At 33.2% G+C, this 22,869-nt stretch overlaps 1 protein-coding gene across 7 annotated transcripts in view; it reads left to right on the top strand.

Moving 5' to 3' along the window:
* LOC105319791 (small conductance calcium-activated potassium channel protein 2) overlaps nt 1-22,869 on the top strand; it is a 64,154-nt gene that overhangs the window by 1,417 nt on the left and 39,868 nt on the right. For 2 of the 7 annotated variants that reach the window (XM_034469702.2, XM_066086746.1), the window contains exons 1-2: nt 916-1,019; nt 9,671-9,980. The gene's annotated coding sequence lies outside the window, so the exon portion shown is untranslated. Of the gene's footprint in view, nt 1-915; nt 1,020-4,748; nt 5,136-9,515; nt 9,533-9,670; nt 9,981-20,511; nt 20,531-22,869 lie in introns of those variants that run through there. The other 5 variants (XM_034469707.2, XM_066086742.1, XM_066086743.1 and 2 more) reach the window with 5 other exon arrangements.

The raw sequence follows: 22,869 nt of genomic DNA, 5'->3' as shown, positions 1-22,869 counted from the left end.
TAGGGGGAAAGTGAAGAGGAGTTGTTATTGTGGGGGGGGGGGGGGGGGGGGGTAGGTTAGGTAACCCGTGTTTAAATTTTAAAAACAAAACTTAAGACAATTAAATAATTCTTTTCAAATTTACAATATGATAAAATCGCTTATAATAGTATGAAATTACTTTTTTATTGATTTGAAAATATTTGAACAAAGTATTATAAAAAGTCTTTATAAACATGGAAGCTGTAGCTTCCCAAAAAAGTGTATGGTACATCATGACATTCCTTCAGCTGTTCAAATTAACAATGTCCGGACGTAAACAGCCGATCAATAGTTACACACACTGGCCAAGCTAATAGCCACTGACTTATTGCATAACCCTCAGATCCACTAATGACCGATCTTTCCAATTTGCATATACTGAATTGTTGGAGTTTCATTATACCGGCATTGTACCCAAAACGACGGCCATTACGTTTAGCAAGTATAATGCAAAATTATTAGCTGAGCTTCACCGAGCATGCAAAATTACAAAATGTCTTTTAGCGAACCTTGTGGCGGAAACAACGAGGCAGAGTGGCCGTATCCTCGTCATGTCTTCAACAAATTAGTTTGCCTGGGTTCATCTTATTAATTTTCAAGTTACTCGTAACAATATTGATTTCATTGGAAGCAGGGTTTTTTTTTTCGCCTGCTGCATGGAGTAGTGCGTTCGCTCCGAGTTTTCTTGCTTTTTTTCAACCCTGGTTTCTTGTGAATAGAAAAAGACATAAAGTCTTCAGTTATACTTCTTAATTTTCCATTATCGGTTATTTATGTACATATGACCACCAGAAAATATTTCGTTTTGATCACTTCAAAAATACATCCAAATTACAGAGTACAAAATCTCCTACAGAACGCGGAACCCGCCACTTACTTCCTTGCGGAAATGCAACTATAATCCAATGTAAAATCTTGTTGACGTAAATTTATATACGAAATTTAAAGTATTTAACAGATACTGTGATCATGAATGAAGGTCATGAAGCTTCCTAAAGGTTGGTTGATATTTTTGTTCATTATATATTTATTTATCATTTTTTTTCTTTGTTATAAGGAATTTCCCTGATTAATATTATAGTTTACGATAAAACGATCGAATTGCGTATTGATAAATTTGAGGTTTGTCACTTTGTTGAGTTTCATGTAGATTTTATACATATGTACCTTATATCAAGAACGTTTCGTTACTCTTCGGTAGAAAGGTGGAGTACCGTAACTCTACTAGTCGTGTGTAAAGCATATATATTAAATATAATGATACTAAATTACATGCCAGTCGAATTACTTGTATATATAACCGTGAGTTAGGATTTCTTTGACATGTAAACACATATCAATGAATAAATGACACTATCTCCATCCTACAAAAATTTGATGGAACGGCGGCCATTTTCTTTCCTTCTCTCACCCACAAATGTAATCTTTAAATTCGCCAAGGCTTCTAAATAGTGTAGAAGTGGAATTAAATGTGGGAATTAAATAATGAAAGTATAGTTACAGACCAAGTTTTGATTGCAGATAGTGTTGTTGCGTCATAATTTGTACCTTTAAGCAGACGAACATAATTAAATTTAAAAAAGAAAAGAAAAGAAAGAATTGCAAGACATCATTTGACTTTGATGGCAACAATTTTTTTTATACTTAAATTTGCAACGGCTGGTTGGCCAATGCTTTTATATGTCAATTGAAACATGAAATTAAATGTATTTTTTGAGGAAGTAAGGATTCAGGCTGATAGTTGGCAAGCTAAAAGAGGAAAGTTAGATAACTAAATTTGTTACCGGAAATACGGATATCATGCAAGCGTACTGTCCTTTCCGATATATTTCATTTTATCAAATGAATTATACAACATGACTACTTAAAGTAGTCATGTTGTATATTTTATTTGATAAAATGAAATATGCTAATGACACGGAAACAAGATGTGGATGGTAAATATTCTGTACTGTACAGCTACATGTATGTATGTACGACACATCCCTATGAATGTGTTACGTACATTTTGATGAAATACTTTGTGGTTCATACAAATATGACTGTTGTAGGCATTTCAGGAAAAAAAAACCATATTACTATTAAGCCCTGTCAATGAATTACGTGAATTTCAAGTCAGCGGTTTCTACCATTATATCCCTTGTGCATAAGAAAGCATTTCACTGTTAATATTTTTAGAAATCTCTCTAGGAGAACTTGTAAGTTGCAAGAACTTGTTTCCAATCCTTTTGATTTATTCAATGAAATATGTTCAAAACAAAACTCTGTGCAATTTCCTTTTTAATCAATCAGATAAACCGAGAAAAATACGTAAATCATCTTATGATTGATCAGTGTGCTATATCACAAAGAAGACCAAATGATAGGAAGACGAAAAAGACGACCTTATAACTTCTTCCATATTTGAAAGTTTTACGACATTTTGTGCATGCTTTTCATGTTGCTTTAAGAAACGGCGATCCCTAAATAACCAATGCATAGTAAATATTAAAAAAATGGTAAGAAGAAGACGTCATTTATGATTTTTTGAGTTTTTCAAGGCTGTATTGATAGTGTTGTTTTTATAAGCGAAAAAATTGTGGAAGTCATGGAATTGATGGCATAAAATGACATATTGAACGTGTATATAAAAATGATTATTTTTGAAACTTCAGAGTTTTAAAACTCTTCCTTGTGATATAGCATTTTTTCTGACATTAACATGCTGCATTGATTTAACATGATGAGTCCGTAATCTGATATAATAATTCAATAAATCAAGCCTCGCTTCCTTCGTATCTTTTAAACGGAAACAAATCTTTCAGCATTTTCTCTTAAAATTCAAAAAAAATATTATAGATTCTCTCGAATATTTGAATTTAGTTGCATTAGGAAAAATTTATATCATATTTTCAAGCTACCGGAAAAAATGTTCTTCCTAATTAACGTTATAAAAAACCCCGTATTCTTCAGGGTAACTCACTTTCCTTCTCAAGATGATTTTACGACAATGTGTCTTTTGATCTCCGACGACATTTTACGACAGCCGAAAAGCTCATTATGACTAAAAGCAACTGGGAGATGATGGTGCGTCTTCTTTCAACATAAGAATGCGTTGTCAATGTTACCCAAACAAACTGTTAAAGATTTTATGCTTACCTTATCTATGCTAAATATCACGAATCATCAACAGTAACTGGAACTATCAACAATTTATTGCAACGCGCTTCAATTTTGCTACATTTGAAACCATACGTCAATTTTTTCTTGTTCCTTTTTACGACCCGTTATGTAATCTTCCTGCATGTATCTAACGTTATAAGGTTCCTATTACTGTATACAGGGTTATTTTCGCCCCGTGTTATTTTCGCACTTCGACACTTGCAAATGGTTTCGCCCCATCTTAAATTCGCCCAGACACGATTGTATAATTAAGTACCTTGGAATATTGGTATTTGTTCAGTCTTAAATTCCCGCCCGCTGAAAACGAGGTCGAAAGGGGCGAAAATAAAATGGGGGCGAATATTTCCCTGTATACAGTATTGCATTTGTAACGATAACAACTTTCCTGAAACCCTGATCAGCTGAACTAATATGGTTTCATCAGAATTCGTTGAACACATTTTTTTTGGTCATTTCGATATGAAGTCGAACCACGAAATCAAATGATTATTCAAGTAAGATGCATGTCAATGTATAGGTGTGATATTAAAACCATTGATAACAAACGAAATAACTTTCAACTACTAACGCGCGGTATTCAAGTTGTCTGCACCGCTTGGTGTGTTTTAGGACCAACGACATAAAAAAAACATTCAGTGCTTAAGTTACATGTAATTATCCTACAGGACTCCAACTGAAGGACTTTTGTAATATAGGACTATGAATACAAATGAGCTCACGGTTTTTTTTCCATTAAACTCGATCCAACTAATTACAAGAGCTACATAGTCGACAGTCAGTACCAGTGAGTTTATTAGAGGTTCATGTAGATATAATTACTTATATCGGATACCGGATCCGAATTCAGTACATGTACAATGCTGCTGAAAGATTACTTTCATATCATTTCATTGTATACTCAGGAAAATGTCTCCATTGCCAAAAGCTAATCAAGAAATCTTTAACCAGCCAGCAAAAGCATTGAGTGTCATATGCATTCAAATGATGCAAAGGTTTGTCGAATTCGGTAGTCTGTTAACGCGTTTTCCTGGAGACATTATATACACATGAATCGAGAGGTTTGCCAAGTATTAGCGCTGAAGTCTCCAGTTTCCATCAAATTGTGTTTCTGTAGAAAACAATACATACTCAAAACGTCTCATCTTTCAACTGACAGCCCTCTGTATCTTATATCAATACATACAAGAAAAGTGAATATATCAGGAAAGGAGATTATAATCAGTTATTGAATTCCAACCCAGTGTTCATAACGGCCTGATACAGAGAAAATAATAAGATTATATTTATCGAAGTGTTCTTTAGTCGTGTTGTCTCTACTTGTTTGTTAAACATCGATATGCTCCTATTTATAAAATATATTTTCCACACCTAAAATTATACGTGTCACGTAATATACGTCATACATGCGAGACTGTAACGCCATCAGCAAAAAACACACTACTGCATCAGTTTGCAGCTTCCCTGAATCTGAACCAAAGACGGAGAGGATTTTATTATATTCTAGCCCTGTTACTTTTTTTTTTCTTTCACGTGCTATGAGGAGTATAACCCCAGGTGGATTGGTGGCCCACGGATGAAAGTTTTTTCCTCCGACTTTCTGACAAATGAGTTCCGACAAACCCCGGACAGTGAGAGATCCATGAGGAGAAATTTGAACACTCAACCTACTTTGAATGACGGGGTAAACTCGGTCTGAGCGCAGCAGATGGACTTTAAACATCAGATTTTTTTTGTAAATTGATCTTGTGTCAACTCTGTGTGGAGTCATTTTGGTCACAGATGTAATCGACGGCCTCAGCAGCAAAATAACAGACTTGCAGTAATGAAAAAAGTAGCGGGCGAGACACTATATCTATAATCATATGTCTTGATCTTTGGCCATCTATTTCTCGGTGTAAGTCAGAGCCTTGGTCGTGTTGTGCTTTACTGGTTTTACTGAACTAGGTTAATGGGTAAGTCTCTCTCTCTCTCTCTCTCTCTCTCTCTCTCTCTCTCTCTCTCTCTCTCTCTCTCTCTCTCTTTTTTACGACTGTAACTGCATCAAAAGATATCAAATTTTGATCACCATATAAAATTTACGATTAAAGTACTTAAATAGCGTCTGTGGAAATATTTTATTTTTTCCCCTTATATTCAGAAACAAACAATCGCCATTATTGTGCAATATGCAGCAGTAACCAAGTAACGTAAATCTTTAGAGTCATCATTATTTATTATACATATTTCAGACGAATGAATACATGTATCGTAGTGTTGTGCTAATAGGAATAGTGTTAATTGAATAACAAGAAATATGAGAGCAGTGGCAAACGCAACAAATCTCAGTAGACAGATAAAAACGTTTTTATCAATAAATTATGTATAATTGTATATACACAGCATTTTTAAACTCCCACATTTTGGCAGCATCTAACTACAGTAACCATGCAAGGCGATAAGAGGGATATTCATAACAAAGGGTTAGTGCTTTCTAACTTTAGGTCACCCTCTCAGTGCGTTCATTGTAATTTACTCAAGTGCAAAGTAGCTTAATGTAAAAGAGAAGCCTCATTTCATTGTCTTATTCAACTTTTCAAATTAAGGGGAAAAGAAAGGGGGGGGGGTATAAACCACTTGCTTTAAAATTAGTGGTGAAGATGCCTGCAATCATATATGCCATGTTGTATAAGAAGAGAATGACTGTTTTGATGGCAGCAGCTGTTAGCTGATGTTTTCTGATCAAATCCAATGTTAATTAAACCTGACAAATTTGTTATGGTTCTTAACTGTCTTCCAATACAAAGGAATTCGTTATTATGGCAGGTTATGTCTTTCGCTTGCTACTTTCGTCTGTAATGAGGTCAAGAATAGTATTTCACTTCTTCAAGTCAACAGGCTGAAGTTCGAATCTTTTTTTCTCAAATTGTTTTCTAATTGTTAATTCACAAGAATAGTATTTCACTTCTTCAGGTTAACAGGTTGAAGTTCGAATCTTTTATTCTCAAATTCTTTTCTAATTGTCCATTCACAAGAATAGTATTCCACTTCTTCAAGTTAACAGGTTGAAGTTCGAATCTTTCCGTCTCAAATTCTTTTCTAATTGTCCATATTCACCACTTTCATCATTCCGCCAAAGATTTCTTTTTCATTGTATATTGGGGACATTCTATATGATAAGCAAAGTAGAGGAAGGGTGTTTTAATTGTTTCGGATTTTCGCAAGACTCTCCTCTGTTTTGAATTTAAATGAATAAAAAGAATTGTTTGACAAATGGCAGATGAGTCAATTGGTATAGGGAACATACCTACATGTACCTGTAGTAAGCTGTTTATATGTATGCAATAAGATAACTTGTGTGTATGATTATAATATCAAAAATAAAATTTCAGGAGATTAACCCTTGGCTCATGCAACCACTTGCGGATACTGGTATTCCAATTTCAGTGAAAAACAATGGGAGTAGCTACATGTAAATATAAATGATGACGTGAATGCTAATGCGGGAGTAAGGTTTTTATCCATTTTGTTCAATGGAACTTCTGTTAAGACCCAGATCAGCCCGGAACTTCAGTTTCTTTTGATTTACCTTAGAACAACATTTACTAATTACTTTTGGCTGTTCGAAGTTGTATGGTTTTGTTGTTTCGTTGAACGTCATGATTTACTTAAAAGTATATGAATGTGTATTTGATGATACTGTATGCTCGAATCTAGAGGGGATTTGGTAAAGATAATGAAGGTAAGGATTCGAATTCGGAGTCTCGGGATAAGTTTACATTTACTAAAATTGTGTAGTTTGAAATTTGTAATTTGAAACAGAAGCGACTTGTCCGTTTTGTCATAAACCCTCCCCATTTTTTACTCTTGCACAAAATAAGTTTCGTTTGTAGAGAAAAGCTTACTTGTATAGCTATTCTATTCCTATATAAGTTGAAAGCTGATTTTTTTTTACTGATGTGGTACAGTCCACGCTAACCATGCGGTAAAAATTGAAAGATCTTCGCCTGCATTTTATATAAAAATCACAATTCAACTCTGATTTGGTACAAAATCGTGGTCTTTTTTTTAAATTTTATATTTACTATGTACTTTGAGGATGTAGCCCCCAATCATATTTTTTTACTGAGTTTTCTTTGATTATAGATTTGGAATATACATGTACATTGTATGGTATTTCAGCTGTTGTTGCTTAAAGGACTAAGGGTTTCTTAGATGTGAACAACATAGCTTATTTCTTGAGCAATCAAAATGCAGCAGCAGAGGGAATTCAATGCTTAAATCTATTGACAATAAAGGGAAGACAGGGTTGGTGGTGATTCTAACAAGATTAGAAGTTTTTTGTTTTTTTCGTGGAAATGATCACAGATAATTTGAAGCATCGCCATGCATCAGATCACATTAAATCAGATTTAGCTGCTATCGACCACCCTAGAAAATATCTGTACTTCGCACGCATCAACTGACTCATTTACCGAATCACCCCGACCTCACACAGATACTTGGCTATATTTACTACGCCATTTGTTGCATTAGGTTAGTATTTTTAAAATTTTACCAGGTCTTTTACAGCAGGTCAGATACTTAACGTTAGTACCGTAATATGTTTCCAAACAAATGACACAATATATTAAAGAAAGCCGGAATATACGTGTATACATCTGAAGCTTCTTTTTTATTTATTTGGTATTAATACTTCTTGCACTAAAAGTTTCTAGCTTCAGCCAAAATCTGGCCACCATCATGATACATGTACCTGTACAATGATGAATTGCTTCTGGTCTGATTAAGAGCCCCTTGCTATTAGGAAAGATGGAGTATATTTTTATTGAAGGGGAAGGGGTGAAATAAACTCAATAATGCAAAGGTCTATATGAATTAAATTACGATGTTGCTTCTGTTTTGGTCTAGACCTCACGGTAACACTGGTAACAGTCAACAAAGCATAAACAATATTTGAGAATACAGTTTGTGGTGTCTTTAGTTACATAATGCTTCTTCAATTATCGCAATTAATGTACCTCTCAGCGAATAAGCCTGCGAGAGCTCGTAAAATGCATTTCACTAATGACTATGTCACAGAAGACTAATGGCAAATAGCAGAGAGTTCCTCATGGTTGTTAATTTGGACAGTAGGCAATGGCGTCTGTATACATACGGAGCTAGGTAACATTTTTCTCGAGTTTTCTTCATTTTCCCTTCTTTTTGATTGTGTGACACTCACGTTCAATTTTTTTATTCATGTATGGGAAGAAGAGTGTAAGTCAAATTAAGTGCAAGATTTGCCTTCTGCATTTATACACTGCATAAAGATTTACGGTTGGTTTGGATGGAATTAATGAAGTTCAACTTTAATATAACCATGATGGAGGTCCAATGTACATGTATTTCCTTTGGGAAATTAGTGTATTTTAAAATTAAAAATAAGGTCAAATAGAAATGTAAACTGATGTAATTAAAAAAATGAAGAAGTTATGTTCAACAAAAACCTAACTGTGTAATACCGGCAATGACATGTATCGATGACGATACCAATCTTTGATTTTTAGCTGGGATGCAACAGCTTTTGAGGGTTGCCTTTTGTATTATTATCAAAGTTCTTTGATACCCCTCTTTTGATATCCTTGATATCATCTCTTGATATCCTTGATATCCCTCTCTATAAAACCCAAAAATATTCAACAGAGAGAGAGAGAGAGAGAGAGAGAGAGAGAGAGCGAGAGAGAATTTTCACAATTTAATTTTATATTCGGTAGATTTTTCTTCTAAGACTTGTCGCCATCGTAGCTATAACTTTTTTAAATGGAGAATCACGGAAATCCTTAAACATATTTCCAAGCCAAGCCAACAATTTTACTCTCACCGAAATGCTGTATTAAAACGTAGATGACATATGGTTCTCGTGATAGCGATATTTTGATTTTTAAATTGTAAATACTTAAACGGGAAATAATCGTTTACATTTGTATGTGTTCTATACAAAAACATTTGTGACAATCAGTTTAAACCCCTTTGACTGTGTATGTTTAAACACTTGCTCTACAATACCAGAGATCTTTTCATTATATAACAAGACCACGTTTAGCTCGTTGTAAAAGCACAGTTCAAATATTTATAAAACTTCTCAAAATGTTGTTTTTCTTTCCAATCGCTTTTAAGACAATTTGTTTTTCCTTGTACAAGTTGTTTGCAGTATAAATCTGAAGATTTATACTGCGTCTGCGATGAATATATTATTCCTTTTTGTTAATTGCATTTGGTTGGGAAAGTAAACTTGGTGGAATTTACTCGTTCTTGTAATGGATTTACACGAATGATCCGAATAGCAGACATTGGTGTTTCTTTGACATCACTCACTACTCTCGTTACAAAGGTACCGTTGATAATCTATGCATTTTTATCTTTGGATGCAGATAATTTGTTGTCATGACAACCCATAACCCTGTGCTTGATATCCAGCCCCACAGAAACTTTGAAACGATTATTACAGGTTGTTTCCTTTTCTTTGCAGGTGGATGATAAGGCAACGATTTTTGATAGGCACCTGTAGTTGTTCCCAAAATTTTTCACGATACGGACAGCTATGCGGCAATCCAAGAACTGTGATATGAATTTATACGAAGAAAGTGAAATTGACCACTTTTAATAAAGTCAGTGAATTGTACTAGGATATCCGTGAGGGTGTATATACATACATGTCTAGTTTGTGGATCATTCGAAGCATCCGGTTTGTCCAAAGACAATATGTTTCAATGACTGAATGAATGAATTATAAGATATTATGAACAAGAATGGGGTGGATCAAAGTATCATAAACAAAGGTATGTACAATTTTTTTTTGTATTTTTGTTTCTAAAAGCATATACTAAGTAAACTAACATTTTAATTTTTACTCTATTTTAACAAGATGATGATGTTATTTGAAGAAAAAAAAATACGCACTATCGATAAACGTTTGCAAATATTGCGTAGTTATTGGTCCGTGTATTTGACGTTAAAATAATTATACACATTTAACGTTTACTTTAAAGAGACATCGTTTATTCAAACATACAGTCACATGTATATTATACATGTAGCAATTTGATATTGGTATAATTGATATATACATCACCTTACATCCATGTATATCAATCCAATTTTGATAATTCCGTTTGTTATTCAAGAGTATTATATCAATACATGTATACTAATAGGTAATGTCTGTTCCTTTAATTTCCAAATCAATCTTGAAATATATAAGTTGACCTCCTCTTACATTTTGTATTGCCCCATTATCCTTGACCAATTTAATGTAATTGAATATACTAGAAACAATTTAATACTTAATGATTTACAAAATACAACTTGGTTCATATTTAAATTTTTAAATTCGATAGTCTGTTAAATACCACCATTACGCAATAAAAGTTTCCGTTTGTTTTAGAAATGAAATAAGAAATTATAATCCTTTCCGCCATTGAATACCAATGTTCACATCGTATTATGATGTATTTCCTTTCTTCATTAAAAAAAGACTTTGATTACTTCCTCGTGTGTGGTATAGAATAGATAATTCTCGATGAAATTTCAATTTAAAAAAGTAATAATAAATACATATATGCTATTTATATCAATAGCTATACGTGATAATACTATATAGTAACCTTTTTTTTTTCCTCACCGGTATCTTAATTGTTCAGTTTTTTATCAACACAAATGTGATACAGTGGTTGTATTTGGCCCTTTGAAAAAATTAAGAGATAAATGGTGAAAATATTATCAGATAACGTGTTTTTTCATCACAAGAAATCATGCAATAGTGTGGAATAAACAACTGTTAAACTATATATGTATATGTATATATCAAAAAGAGAAACGATAAATATATACTGTAAATTCCTTATATTACGCGAGTACTTAATTCCGCGAACCTGCTGTTTTGTATCAAATCGCGAGAATATAAAATCGCGAACGCGGGAGATATATTCTTTATTCTGATAGTTGTCAACTCTCAGAAAATAAAAGCGATGTTTTAAAATCCGCGAGGGATGCTTAACGCAATTTTACGCGGATATAAATTCCTCGCGTTTAATAAGAAATTTAAAGTATTTGGTCTGCATGACATAGCTATAACAAGTCTGATTTGTATTGTTCATGTATCGGCCGTATATATGGCTTTCAATGCCAAGTTCTATCCACGCCCAAAATAATCAGTGAAGAGATCTACTACATTTATACTAGTATGCATTAGTAACTAGAATACTTAATCCTAGCAACGCGACTTATGTACCAGTCACTGGGTCATTTTCCAGGCCTGTGCTTGGCATTCGAAAAGAAAATGTTGAAAAAAAAAAATGCAATATTTTACAACATTTGATTAGTTTTATATATGATCGACGAATTATTTTTCCTTAAATTAAACGCTTTTATTGAAGACTTTTGACATATAAATTCTACGCCTGCCGATAAAAATTGAAAGTTGTTATATACTTGCTTTGAATTGGAAATCGGTGTCGATTGGATAAAAAGTTAAGGTCAGACGACACGTTCCTCAATTTTAGATAACTTTTTCCAGGAATTTGTTAATGGTTTACTACTACTTTGACAAGCTTTCTTGCAAAAAATTAGGGTACCTTACCAGGCATTTCTGCAAAATACTAGAGTATGCAATTTCCTATATAATCATCTTGAAAATACACTTGAATTGCTGATATAAAAATAAATACATCTACAGCAGAGAAATTCACTAAATTAGAACTATATCTCCGCCGGGGCGGGGCTTTGAACTCACGACCTCTAGAACCTATACGCTTCTGGCAGTGAGCGGCCAGGGTTCTTACCACTCGACCATGTACACATATAACCAAATTCAAGTTAATTTTGATCATTTTTAAAGTAATTATAAAATTAATATTTTTTATTGGAACTCTTTATTACGAGGAGATACAAAAAAGATTCTCGAGGAACGTGTCGTCTGACCTTAAAACAGTTTTCGAAAAGATAACAATTTAAAAATGAAATTGAATTAAGCACAAAACACTTTAAGCAAACTGCATCGAAAGCTTTCTCTACCAAACAAATCTAGGCTACTAGAACCCGGTTTATATTTTGCCCTAACTTCCACGCAAGTTTAACTTTAGCAATGCATATTTAATGACCGACTGCCCATTGCGGGCCAATAATAGTCTCATATGCATGACTCCCAGAGGTCAAATCAAACCACAGAGAATACAGGCAGACTCTAAAACGTTAACTATCTTGTGCACGAAGGCGGAAGCGTAGAAAATAGACCTTGTTTCATGCGAAACAATTGTTGTTTCTTTTATCTCGTTGGCAACCACATTGAAGTAACAGCTAGTTACAGAGAAAAATTTTTAGAATAAAGGAAAAAAGCTAAGGTTTATTATTTCAGAGGGTAGATTGGCTTAAGCTGACTTAGTTTTGAATATTATTGGAAGCGGGGTTCGATCATAACTTTCGTTAGAACTATAGGGTCAATGAATGTATAATCTGTACCAACTTTTATCTATAATATTTTACAAACTTTTTTTTCTACGAGAATAATTTGGTGTTAAGAAATCGGAACAGTGTACATAATTTGCAATTGGACTGGACAGTAGATTGTAAAAAAACCAAACCAATTTGAATAGCTATCTGGCTTAATTTCATTGGATTAAAAAAAAGTCCTATACAGCAAAGCAAAACCTGTTGAAGGTCTCAGTTATAAGCAATTTATGACTCAAGAGCTGTAGATGCATACTTGCAAACAGTGAAACAGTATCAAAATACATGAACGTGAGGATTCAAATTGTCAGAAACTTTGGTACAAATAATACATGTAGGTGGCACATCAAATACATGTATTGCAAGAAAAAGGATATTTTGGTAGAATATCATTTCTTATTTTTTTTTCCACAAATAATCCAAACATTGCTAATGCGTTGCCATGGTTAAAAACCATCGGTGTACATAATATTGTTACGTGAGTTGCACGTTCATTTCGACTCAAGTGAACATGCATGCAATAAGTAAATGTATACTGTTCTTATTTAAGCAAGAATTCCTTTTCACTGGAATTGCATAATTTGATACGTTTCAGAAGTCATCAATGTACATCATGTACATTGCAGTTCTGGAAATAATTACAAATCGAATTAATTGTATTTGATATTGAAAATGTTTCTCTAGCTCTTTGTTTCATGTCTAGTAAGGTTTGTAACGAATACTGTATGCAGTTTTTAACAATTTTATACTGGTGTTCATCGCTTTAAGTTATTTTGGTTGAAACCGCTAAATTTATCTTCTTTGACGTTGTATAATTGATTAAAGATCGGGGTGCAATAGACTACTATCGTCATTTCTTTGAGAAATATAGCCGTCGAGGCTAGGGTTAGGTTATCCACAGATAATTGCAGAAACAAACTGTATACAGCTTGCGCGTAATTTGCGTCGCGTAGCATCGGATACGATGGTTTGATAAGTTATTATGAGGATATCTAACTATAGATACATGTATGAAATTATGATGAAATTGAAATATTTATTATTTTGCATTCCGAAAACACATATAAATCAGAATATCAGGCCACTGATGATGTGATGATAGTGACGTATAAAGAACAACGTACACAACTCGATTCGACCAATCAAATTGTGTGATATAATTTTTTAAAAAATATCTGATAGCCGTTGCTGCAGCTTTTTTGTGCATTTTAATTAGAATTAGTCCTGTAAAACCGCTCTCCTACGATACGCAACACAAGGCCTTACAACATCCAGTACAGAGGTCATCTCAGAGCGACCTTTTAAATAGCCTATCAAATCGCTGCTGTCGAATTCTTGGCTGGTAGTTCGGATATGTGTTTCTTTATCACTGATGAATCTAAACCCCCGAGGTGCCTCGTATAGAAACGAAGTGCATGTTTCAATTCTAAGCACAGGGATTTGACGCAATCTGCGCGAGAGATAAAAGGGGTATATATATATAGTACATGTATAATAGGGAAGAAAGAGCTAACAAGCTATCATTGGTATCTCCGATGCTATTATTTACCTGACTACACAGAAATTTTTTGAAATTATTCAAACTTCCGAGAAAAAGGTCGCCGTCGTTAGTTATACACCATATCCCCCTACTATACAGTTCAATCGGGTGAATCATATTTAACAATCGGAACTCCTCGCGTGGCTTCCCATAAAGCATAGTGAAGACAGGCGAGGAATACACATTTTGTTAATGCTCTCGAGCGCCAGGAACTACATTAGGCTAGTCTTTTTTACTGGAATATCATGGTCGGATATTTTTGGAAAACTACTGAAGTTAGACTGAACGATGACAATTCCATTTTAACATAAAAATAGATATGATCCGATTTCCGAGGTTTCTTAATCTATTGTTCCACCCTACACATAAAAGTAAAAGAAAAAGTTTGGTCATGTAATGCTAATATTGTAAAGCTCAATTGGTAAAGCATAGCTTTCCTTACAGTTAATCAACATTTTTAGATAATTCCGGCAATTCAAGCCCATAAAATCCCCATAACCAGAATATATTTTCATTTGTCGGAAATGACAAGAAGCAACGCTGTACCATTTAATTTTTTGTTTATACGTTCACTTTAAATCATCGCACAATCACAGCTATTCTAATATTACAACAGCTGTGCGGACCATCATATAGTGAACACAAACAATTCTGAGTATTAAAATGACGAATTTTTAAAAGTTCAGAGTCCATGGTTAGAAAAAAATGAATAGATATACAAACAGATAATATGCTGTGTACAGGTTCTTTGTCTTAAAAAATGATTCATATTTTACTTTAATTAATGTCTACAAACATTACTTCGGATGCCATTGTCGATAAAAACTGCACCTTCATCCTACTATATCGAGCGCCCCCCCCCCCCCGGCAGTACTGTCTACTCCCCCCACCTCCCCCGGCAGTATTGTCGCCTTCTCACCCCCCCCCCCCCCCGATAGTACTGCCTACTTCTTCATAATGAAAGGTATCCGATCCTCAGCCTAAAAGTATTATGTTCATCATAAAAATGTTTTTTATCCTTTGAATTTAAAACTTTAAATGAGATAAAAAGAAATTTACTGATGGTATCCAAGCATTTTACAAAGTTATAGCAATTTTGCCCACGGTGGATATAATAAATAAGAAATCATTTATTAAACTATCTTAATTTATACCAAAGTTTTGAGACTTTGAAGCGAGGTACCGAAAATTAATGGCGGCTTGTTAGCTCCCTTCTCCCTTTTTTATGTTATATATCACCCTTTTTATCTCTGGATCAGATTGAGACGAATTCCTGTGATTCTAATAAAGTGTAAGTTATTGTCATTCAGATGTATCATGGAAGAATAGCAGATCGGACGGATGTTACTCACAATTTTAAAAACTTAACCTAGCATAAAATAGACGACAGGGCATTAGCTAGAGTTTTACGATCGCGAGATAAGACTGTAAAACTATTTTAAGATTTGTTTCTAATTGGCTAACATATTTATATTTATTCATAATTGACAAGGTGCTCTGAGCTGACCTCGGCTGGGATGCTGTATGATCTTGTTTCGCCTATGGTAGGGGAGCTAGTCTAATTTTAAGTAGATTGCTGGTTTTGGTACTCTGTTATCTGTGTTTTGATATTCCGATTAATAAAATAAGACGGTTTGATTTTTCAATTAAGATTTAATAAATATATATTAAATTACATTTACCGAGGAATTTCTCCTCTATTTGTTAAGGAAACGACTGTGTTTCGTAGGTCAATATATCGAAACTGAAAGGGCTAAAATCTACACGACCCAGTTCTAACCAGTTCTAGTCGATCGGTCAAAGAAAAATCACTGACCACGAAATGATCATGATGGTGTCAGACTAAAAATTCCCATATACGACGACTATGCTATTTCTTTAATCTAACGTACTGATGTAAATCAACACTAATTTAGTGAATTTTACTTACTCTTTACGATCAATTCAATGATTTGTTAAAAGTAAATGAAAGATGTAAATATAAACAATAAAATGTTTTCTTTGATGATTCATGCGAGTTATGATTGTAGTTATGATTATTTCAAAAAGAAATTGCATAAATTACATAATCTGCTAACTGCACGTTACAATAAAATGATAAAATCAATAACAATATTTTCATTGTAAAAAGATACAGGTGGATCTAATTATAAATAATGCACGCCATGTTTTCATAAAAAAAAAATTGCTTTTGAGCGAAGTACATGTAAGAAAATATGAGTATATTAATTTGTTTTTCTTTGAAAATAATCGTTCCAAAACATAGTTTATATATTAAATAACGAAGTCATTTGTAAATATGCCTTAAAAACCACCTTTTACAGTTAAGATCTTAAGACGGAATGCTGTGTATACATAAATCTACCTATGCTTTTAGACGGCACTCAGTATGTAGGTTAATGGCAATGCTGAGTAGTCTGCCCTTGTTGTTGTTCACTTTACGAAGTATTTCAAGGCTGATATACTAATTACAAAATCCATTCTGTACTATCATTCCGGCAGAGTATATTACTCAAAGTTCGAAAATGTAGGAGCTCCCTCGAGGGTTTATATAATCATCAACTATGCCAGAATTTCGGTTCGTACCTTATTGCATTGGAATGGCATTTAATACATTTATGAAATTTTCAATATTAGGCATATATCGTAGAATATTGTTTATTGAATATGTACCCAGTTCATATATTTACATACTTGTGCTTATTATCTTCATGTATTACTGGATCATTTATATTTTACGAAGGTTTGCTTTTTTTTCAAATTTAAAACACGACTCAACAATGCTGCATGGAGAAGGCGCTCAAATATCACAAGAGTTATTTTCAGTCTAACCCTTTTTTTTATCTTCCTCATAAATTAAATTGCAGTTTTATATGCCCGTAGGAGAGATGTAATTTAAAGAATAATCGATGTTTGAAAGGGTCCTTAGTAAAAATAATACAGAACATTCGTCACATCACATTAGTTTCAACCAGACTTACCACGAGAGAGAGAGAGAGAGAGAGAGAGAGAGAGAGAGAGAGAGAGAGAGAGAGAGAGAGAGAGCAAATCGAACATGATTTAATGATAAGGTGTTATTATTATTTCAAATGATTAAGTGGTACAAAAATAAATTGTAGAGAGTAAGAGAGAGAGAGAGAGATAAAGAGAGAGAGAGAGAACACAAATCGAACATGATTTAAAGATAAGGTGTTATTATTATTTCAAATGATTAAGTGGTACAGAAATAAATTGTAGAGAGTAAGAGAGAGAGAGAGAGAGAGAGAGAGAGAGAGAGAGAGAGAGAGAGAGAGAGAGAGAGAGAGAGAGAGAGAGAGAGCTGCATCATTATCTGAATATAGCGTTACTCTAAATTAACAAGAAGACTAAAACTAAATACGTGTAACAGTTTAAATAGAAAATGAAAATTTTGCAAAGAGCACTTTACAAGTTTGTAATGATGATTAAAAAATAAAAATAAATATATCAGAAATTCTGTACTGAAAATAAATACTGTGTCCTTTTAATTACAAGATGAGACTTAGTTTTGCCTGCTGTGCTTGTGTTCTCTTTATTCTGAGCATGTCAGATTGTTTTCCTAATCTTCTAAAATAGGAAATTATCTTTAGAAATACGAGACAACAAATTCGATAATGATAATATTTGGTCTCATTACTCCACGGTGCACATCTATTAATAAACATCTCTTAAAATGAATGACTATGTAACAGATGGGCTAGTATTGATATAATAATTCCATTTATTGGGTTTATGGTTTTTACTTTGATTTCATTAATCAAAATGAAGTTTTATCTATGATATCTAGAAACATATATCTATCATCTATGACAAATTGATATGCTTAATATACGTTTAATATTATCATAGAAAAAAACCCCTACAATATCTTAATCACTGAAATACAACGGTCGAGCTCTTCATCACCAATCATCCGGGTTATCTATTTTATTATCTGCTATAAAAAAAAAAAACATTGACTCCTGAACAGGATCAACTTAGAAATATGTCATATAAATTCCAACCATTGCTAAAACCAGCAAACCAGTGCGATCGTCGTCTAGCAGTGGTCGATATCAGATCCCCATTTTATTTCCCCTGGGGGGACAGATAGTTTATGATCACACCAAAGGCGGTTAACGTGACTCTCTGCGATTCTCTGTTTTTACTGAGCAATAATAAAATTTTACATCATAGAGGAACAAAGTTTACATGTGTATTTCTGGATGCGTGTGTATATTTCTGTTAACTTTCTAATTTACCCCCTTGTTAACGTATTATGATGTCATGAGAATGGGGTGACCTTTACCTTTTTCCTTTTTTTGCATTCAAATATAAGTGGGAGGGTGGATGTGGATGTGGATGTTTTATTTATAATTAATTAGAGTTGAAGGGTTCTTTACATGTACGTGTCAATGCAGTAGAGCACGTGTCCTAAAAGTACACGTGTATGTAGAAAATATATATATAAACCATTTTAACAAGAGCTTGAACTTTGGGTAGTTGTGACAATTAAACAGCAATGTGACGTAGGCCTGTCTAATTCGTCGTTGGCCACTCAGCCATGGCTCTTTGAAATCTGCAAGATTTGTCTGACTTTCGAGCTAAGACTACGCAATCAGTGCATATTTTGCTTAAAACCAGCGTCATTTTGAATTGTTTTGACGCAAGAAATAGTCACGTCCTACCGAAAGTCCAAGCTCATGTTAAAATGATTTTATCATGATGAAAACGCAGTAATTATGGGCCATGTTAATGTCGATTAATTATTATATTAAAATCTGACATTTTATTAACTTTGTTTATTGTTATAATGTAAAACTGTAGTTCACCAAAAGTAGAAAAAAAATTAATGTCCTGTTAAAATTAATCAGGTGGAAGATTTTACCTGCTGATAAAATTTATAACCGGATTTTTGCTCACAATATATATTACATGTACGTACATGTGCATGCACATATAATTTAAGTTTAAATTTTGTATAAATGTATGGAACAGATCGATTTTTGAACCAGTAGTTGAAAGCATTTGAAATATCATAAATCTATATAGATTTAGATCACAAATTATCATACAGTGAGCAATTTTTGACGGTGTAATTAATATATAGTAAAACAAGTTTTATTTTCCTTTAGCATTAATCAACAGTTAGTGATGAAAAGTTTTACATTATTTTCAAACCTTCAATCAAAAGACAAGGGTAAAACTAATATTTCCTCTTTCTACAGTTGTACGATTCACAATTAAGCTTAATAGCGTATTTTCAAAGCACTCTATTAGCTTTTGATCGCTATTATCCACTTAGTCGATTGAAATGGATTGTGATGGTTTCTAAATTAATCTTTAGTGCTGACAAATTTTGTTCTATTGATATGTGAATCGTAGACACTTATTTTCATAACGATGGCAAAAATAAGAGATTGAAGCAGTCTTATTATTTACTTTTGTCTTGGTTAATTTGTAAGGGGAATTATTGATTTGCGCTTTTCTGTTTATGTTAAGAGGAACTCATTGTAGTTTTTGAGATCTGGTAATAGCAAAGATCAAAAGGAATTGCTAACAATCATAATAGTTGCATTTTTATATTTACATTGTGATTTTTGTTTTATTTACTAATTAAACTTGTTGAAGAAATTGAACACGCTCAGTGGTTGAGATGTCAATCAGCTTTTGTTAAATGACAGTGAAAGATTTGATACAAAGTCTAGAAAGGGGAAGGGGGTCAATATTTATCTTCTTTTTTTTCAATGCAAGAATGAGGATTGGGGCATGGGATGAAGAGGGAGGAAAAAAAAACATGGTTTAATACAGAGGAAAATTTCGTCAGTTTCTGACATATATATGCACGAAAAAAGATTAAAACACATTACAACACGTTAAAGACTAAAGCCACGGTTTTCTTCATACACCTGTAATAGGTTAAAATGTAAGCTAACGCATGGTCCAATCGGCTCTTTATAAACCAGCATTCTTACCTTTTTTTTTTGGTGTAACTTAGGTTTATATATATAGGTACTTCACTGTGTAAAAAGAGAGATAACTCGAAAAACTCTTGAACAACGTTATAAACTGTGTATTGGGACAGTACAACACAATGAAGACAAAGGCCTTTGTACTTGAAATAAAAGGTCGCTTAATGTAGGTTAATAAACCGTTGATAATTAAGGCTGATTGCAAAAATGTAGTGAGATATGTTGATAACTCTTAGCACTTGTCTTACAATGTTTTACAAAAATGTTATGCTTCTTAATCAAAGGCCATACCCTGATTAAATAATATCTTAAAAAATCTCCAAAAGACATTGCCAAAACAACACTAGGACTCTTCCACCCGAAATTATTCTGTGAGGTAAGATGACAAATTTGAAAAAAAGAATTGCATACTTTTCAAATGTTTTTTTTCAATGTTTATTAATTCTGCTTGTACATATATATTGAGAGAGAGAGAGAGAGAGAGAGAGAGAGAGAGAGAGAGAGAGAGAGAGAGAGAGAGAGAGAGAGAGAGAGAGAGAGAGAGAGAGAGACTTTTCAAATGTAAGGAAAATTGAAATATCAATATAATTAATTTGATTTGTTTATAGTTTGTTTTGATTTTCGGATCGAGATAAAACTCTTTAAAACATGTCAACGCAATGAGCTGTGCATTGAGAACAAAGATGTTGCAAAATCAAAAGATGGGAGCAAACCCCTGTAATAGTCCGGCAGACGTCCATTATTTCTAAACGGTGCATATTATGAGATTAAATACGAAACTGTTCATCCTGCCATAACAATTTTTTCCAGCAACATAAACGGCAAAAAAAATTGATTAATTGGCGATCGTAAAAAAAAACACTACACTACCCGCCCGCTACTTCGTTGTACCAGCTGTTGCAAACGGTCCCTGGTCGATAACACTCCCACTCCATTTTTATTATTGATGGCCTGGCGAGGTTTATTTTCAGCTTTGCAAGGAAAATTTCATCAAGTTTTCATGCATTTTTTTTTTCTCACAAAGATTGAGTGATACCTCTGCAATGAAATATTTATAATTTATATTTGGTGCACATGTGCCAGTGCACAAACCTCTGGCTGGCGCTGATGTGTCATAAATGTGCACTAGGTTTATTTTTAAATTTAAGGGCGCGCTTGAGGTTTTTCTCTGTTGACATTCAAGAGAAAATGTTGAATGTTTAATGAACTAGAAATGTGATCAGTGTTAATTTGTATCATTATTTCAATCTTCTTACAATGCATAAACGTATAACATGTATATTATGTGGGTTTTTTTTAAAAATATGATCATATAAATTCCGATAATTATACATGTAGCTGAATAACCCTTTGAGGGTTATTTTTTTAACAATTAAATGCTTTCTTTGGTGATTCGTTCGGGATATAAAGGTAGCGACATTGCAGGAAAAATACATAACCCGCGTTAGCGGGTTATGTAATTTTTTGCTGCAATGATCGCTACCTTCATAACCCGCATGAATCATTTCTCATGTCGCATCTTTCTTTTTTACTAATTAATAAATTGATTATGAAAAGTAAGTAAAATTCACTAAATTACTGTTAACGTACATAGTAAGTACGTTAGCTAAAAGAAACAGCCAAATTGTCTCCTGTGAGACTTTGAGTCTAGCATCATCATGATTATTTCGTGCAGTCCGTAATACATGTATTTCGTAGGCCGCTGTAGGTTAGGACCAGTCGATAAACGGGGCGTGTAGATTTCAGTCTGCCTGTTTCTATTACATAATTATTGCATACCCAATTGTTCAAAATAACATGACTTAGTATACTTTCCTTTCTGACGGATTTTAGATGAGAATAAAATATGTCAGAAAGGACAATTCCTTAGTATAAAATTAGAAGGAATTCTGTTTAATTAAATGTAGATGGTCAATTTATGGAGACATATTAAGTATACCATATATACTGTACGTGTATATACACATAAGTACTAGTATCGACGTCACAAAAAAGCATAAAGACGGACCACGAGATCAATATAGTTTTCTATGAGTATGAGGTCAATATGTAACTCTAGATTGACCGAATTAATGGGCGACATCTGCATGCATTAATAATTTTATTCGTGATAAACAAGTGACAAAGCCGTTACAATTGAATTGGCATGTTGTCAGAGAAATATACCCTGATTTTTCTTTTCAAGTCAGCATCAAAATATATATTTACGTATTCTCTAGCATGTGTTTCTAAGCAATCAAATGGAATTTTTGAATTTCCTATCATGTGTTTCTAAGCAAACCAAATGGAATATTTGAATTTCACAGTTAAAAAATAAACAAACAAAAAAATCATTACAGTACTACCTTAAAAAAATATCCTTTTATAGTTTCGTTTCGCATGTATATCAATGTGTAACCAAATTGTTCACATTATTAAATGTTTATGAACTAAAATTTAAAAAATACCATACCCTACAATGTACGCCATGTACACGTATATACAATAGCCTTAAAAAGCACTTCGCATAGTGGAAAAAAAAATGTGGTATAATATCGAATCAAAGTGAACATTTATTATTAAAAGCCTTAAAAACCAACGGTCCCTTATAATAAAAACCAGAAATAAAAGTTTGAAAAGCAGCTTTTGATAAAAAAAAATGAACAGGAAAAAAAACAGGAAAAAAAACATGATATGCAAATAAAGCATTTGATTTTTCTTATCACCGTCGACTTA

This window comes from Magallana gigas, chromosome 6 (genome assembly GCF_963853765.1).
Source record: "Magallana gigas chromosome 6, xbMagGiga1.1, whole genome shotgun sequence".
NCBI lineage: Eukaryota > Metazoa > Mollusca > Bivalvia > Ostreida > Ostreidae > Magallana > Magallana gigas.
This window is presented reverse-complemented; position numbering and strand designations above follow the sequence as displayed.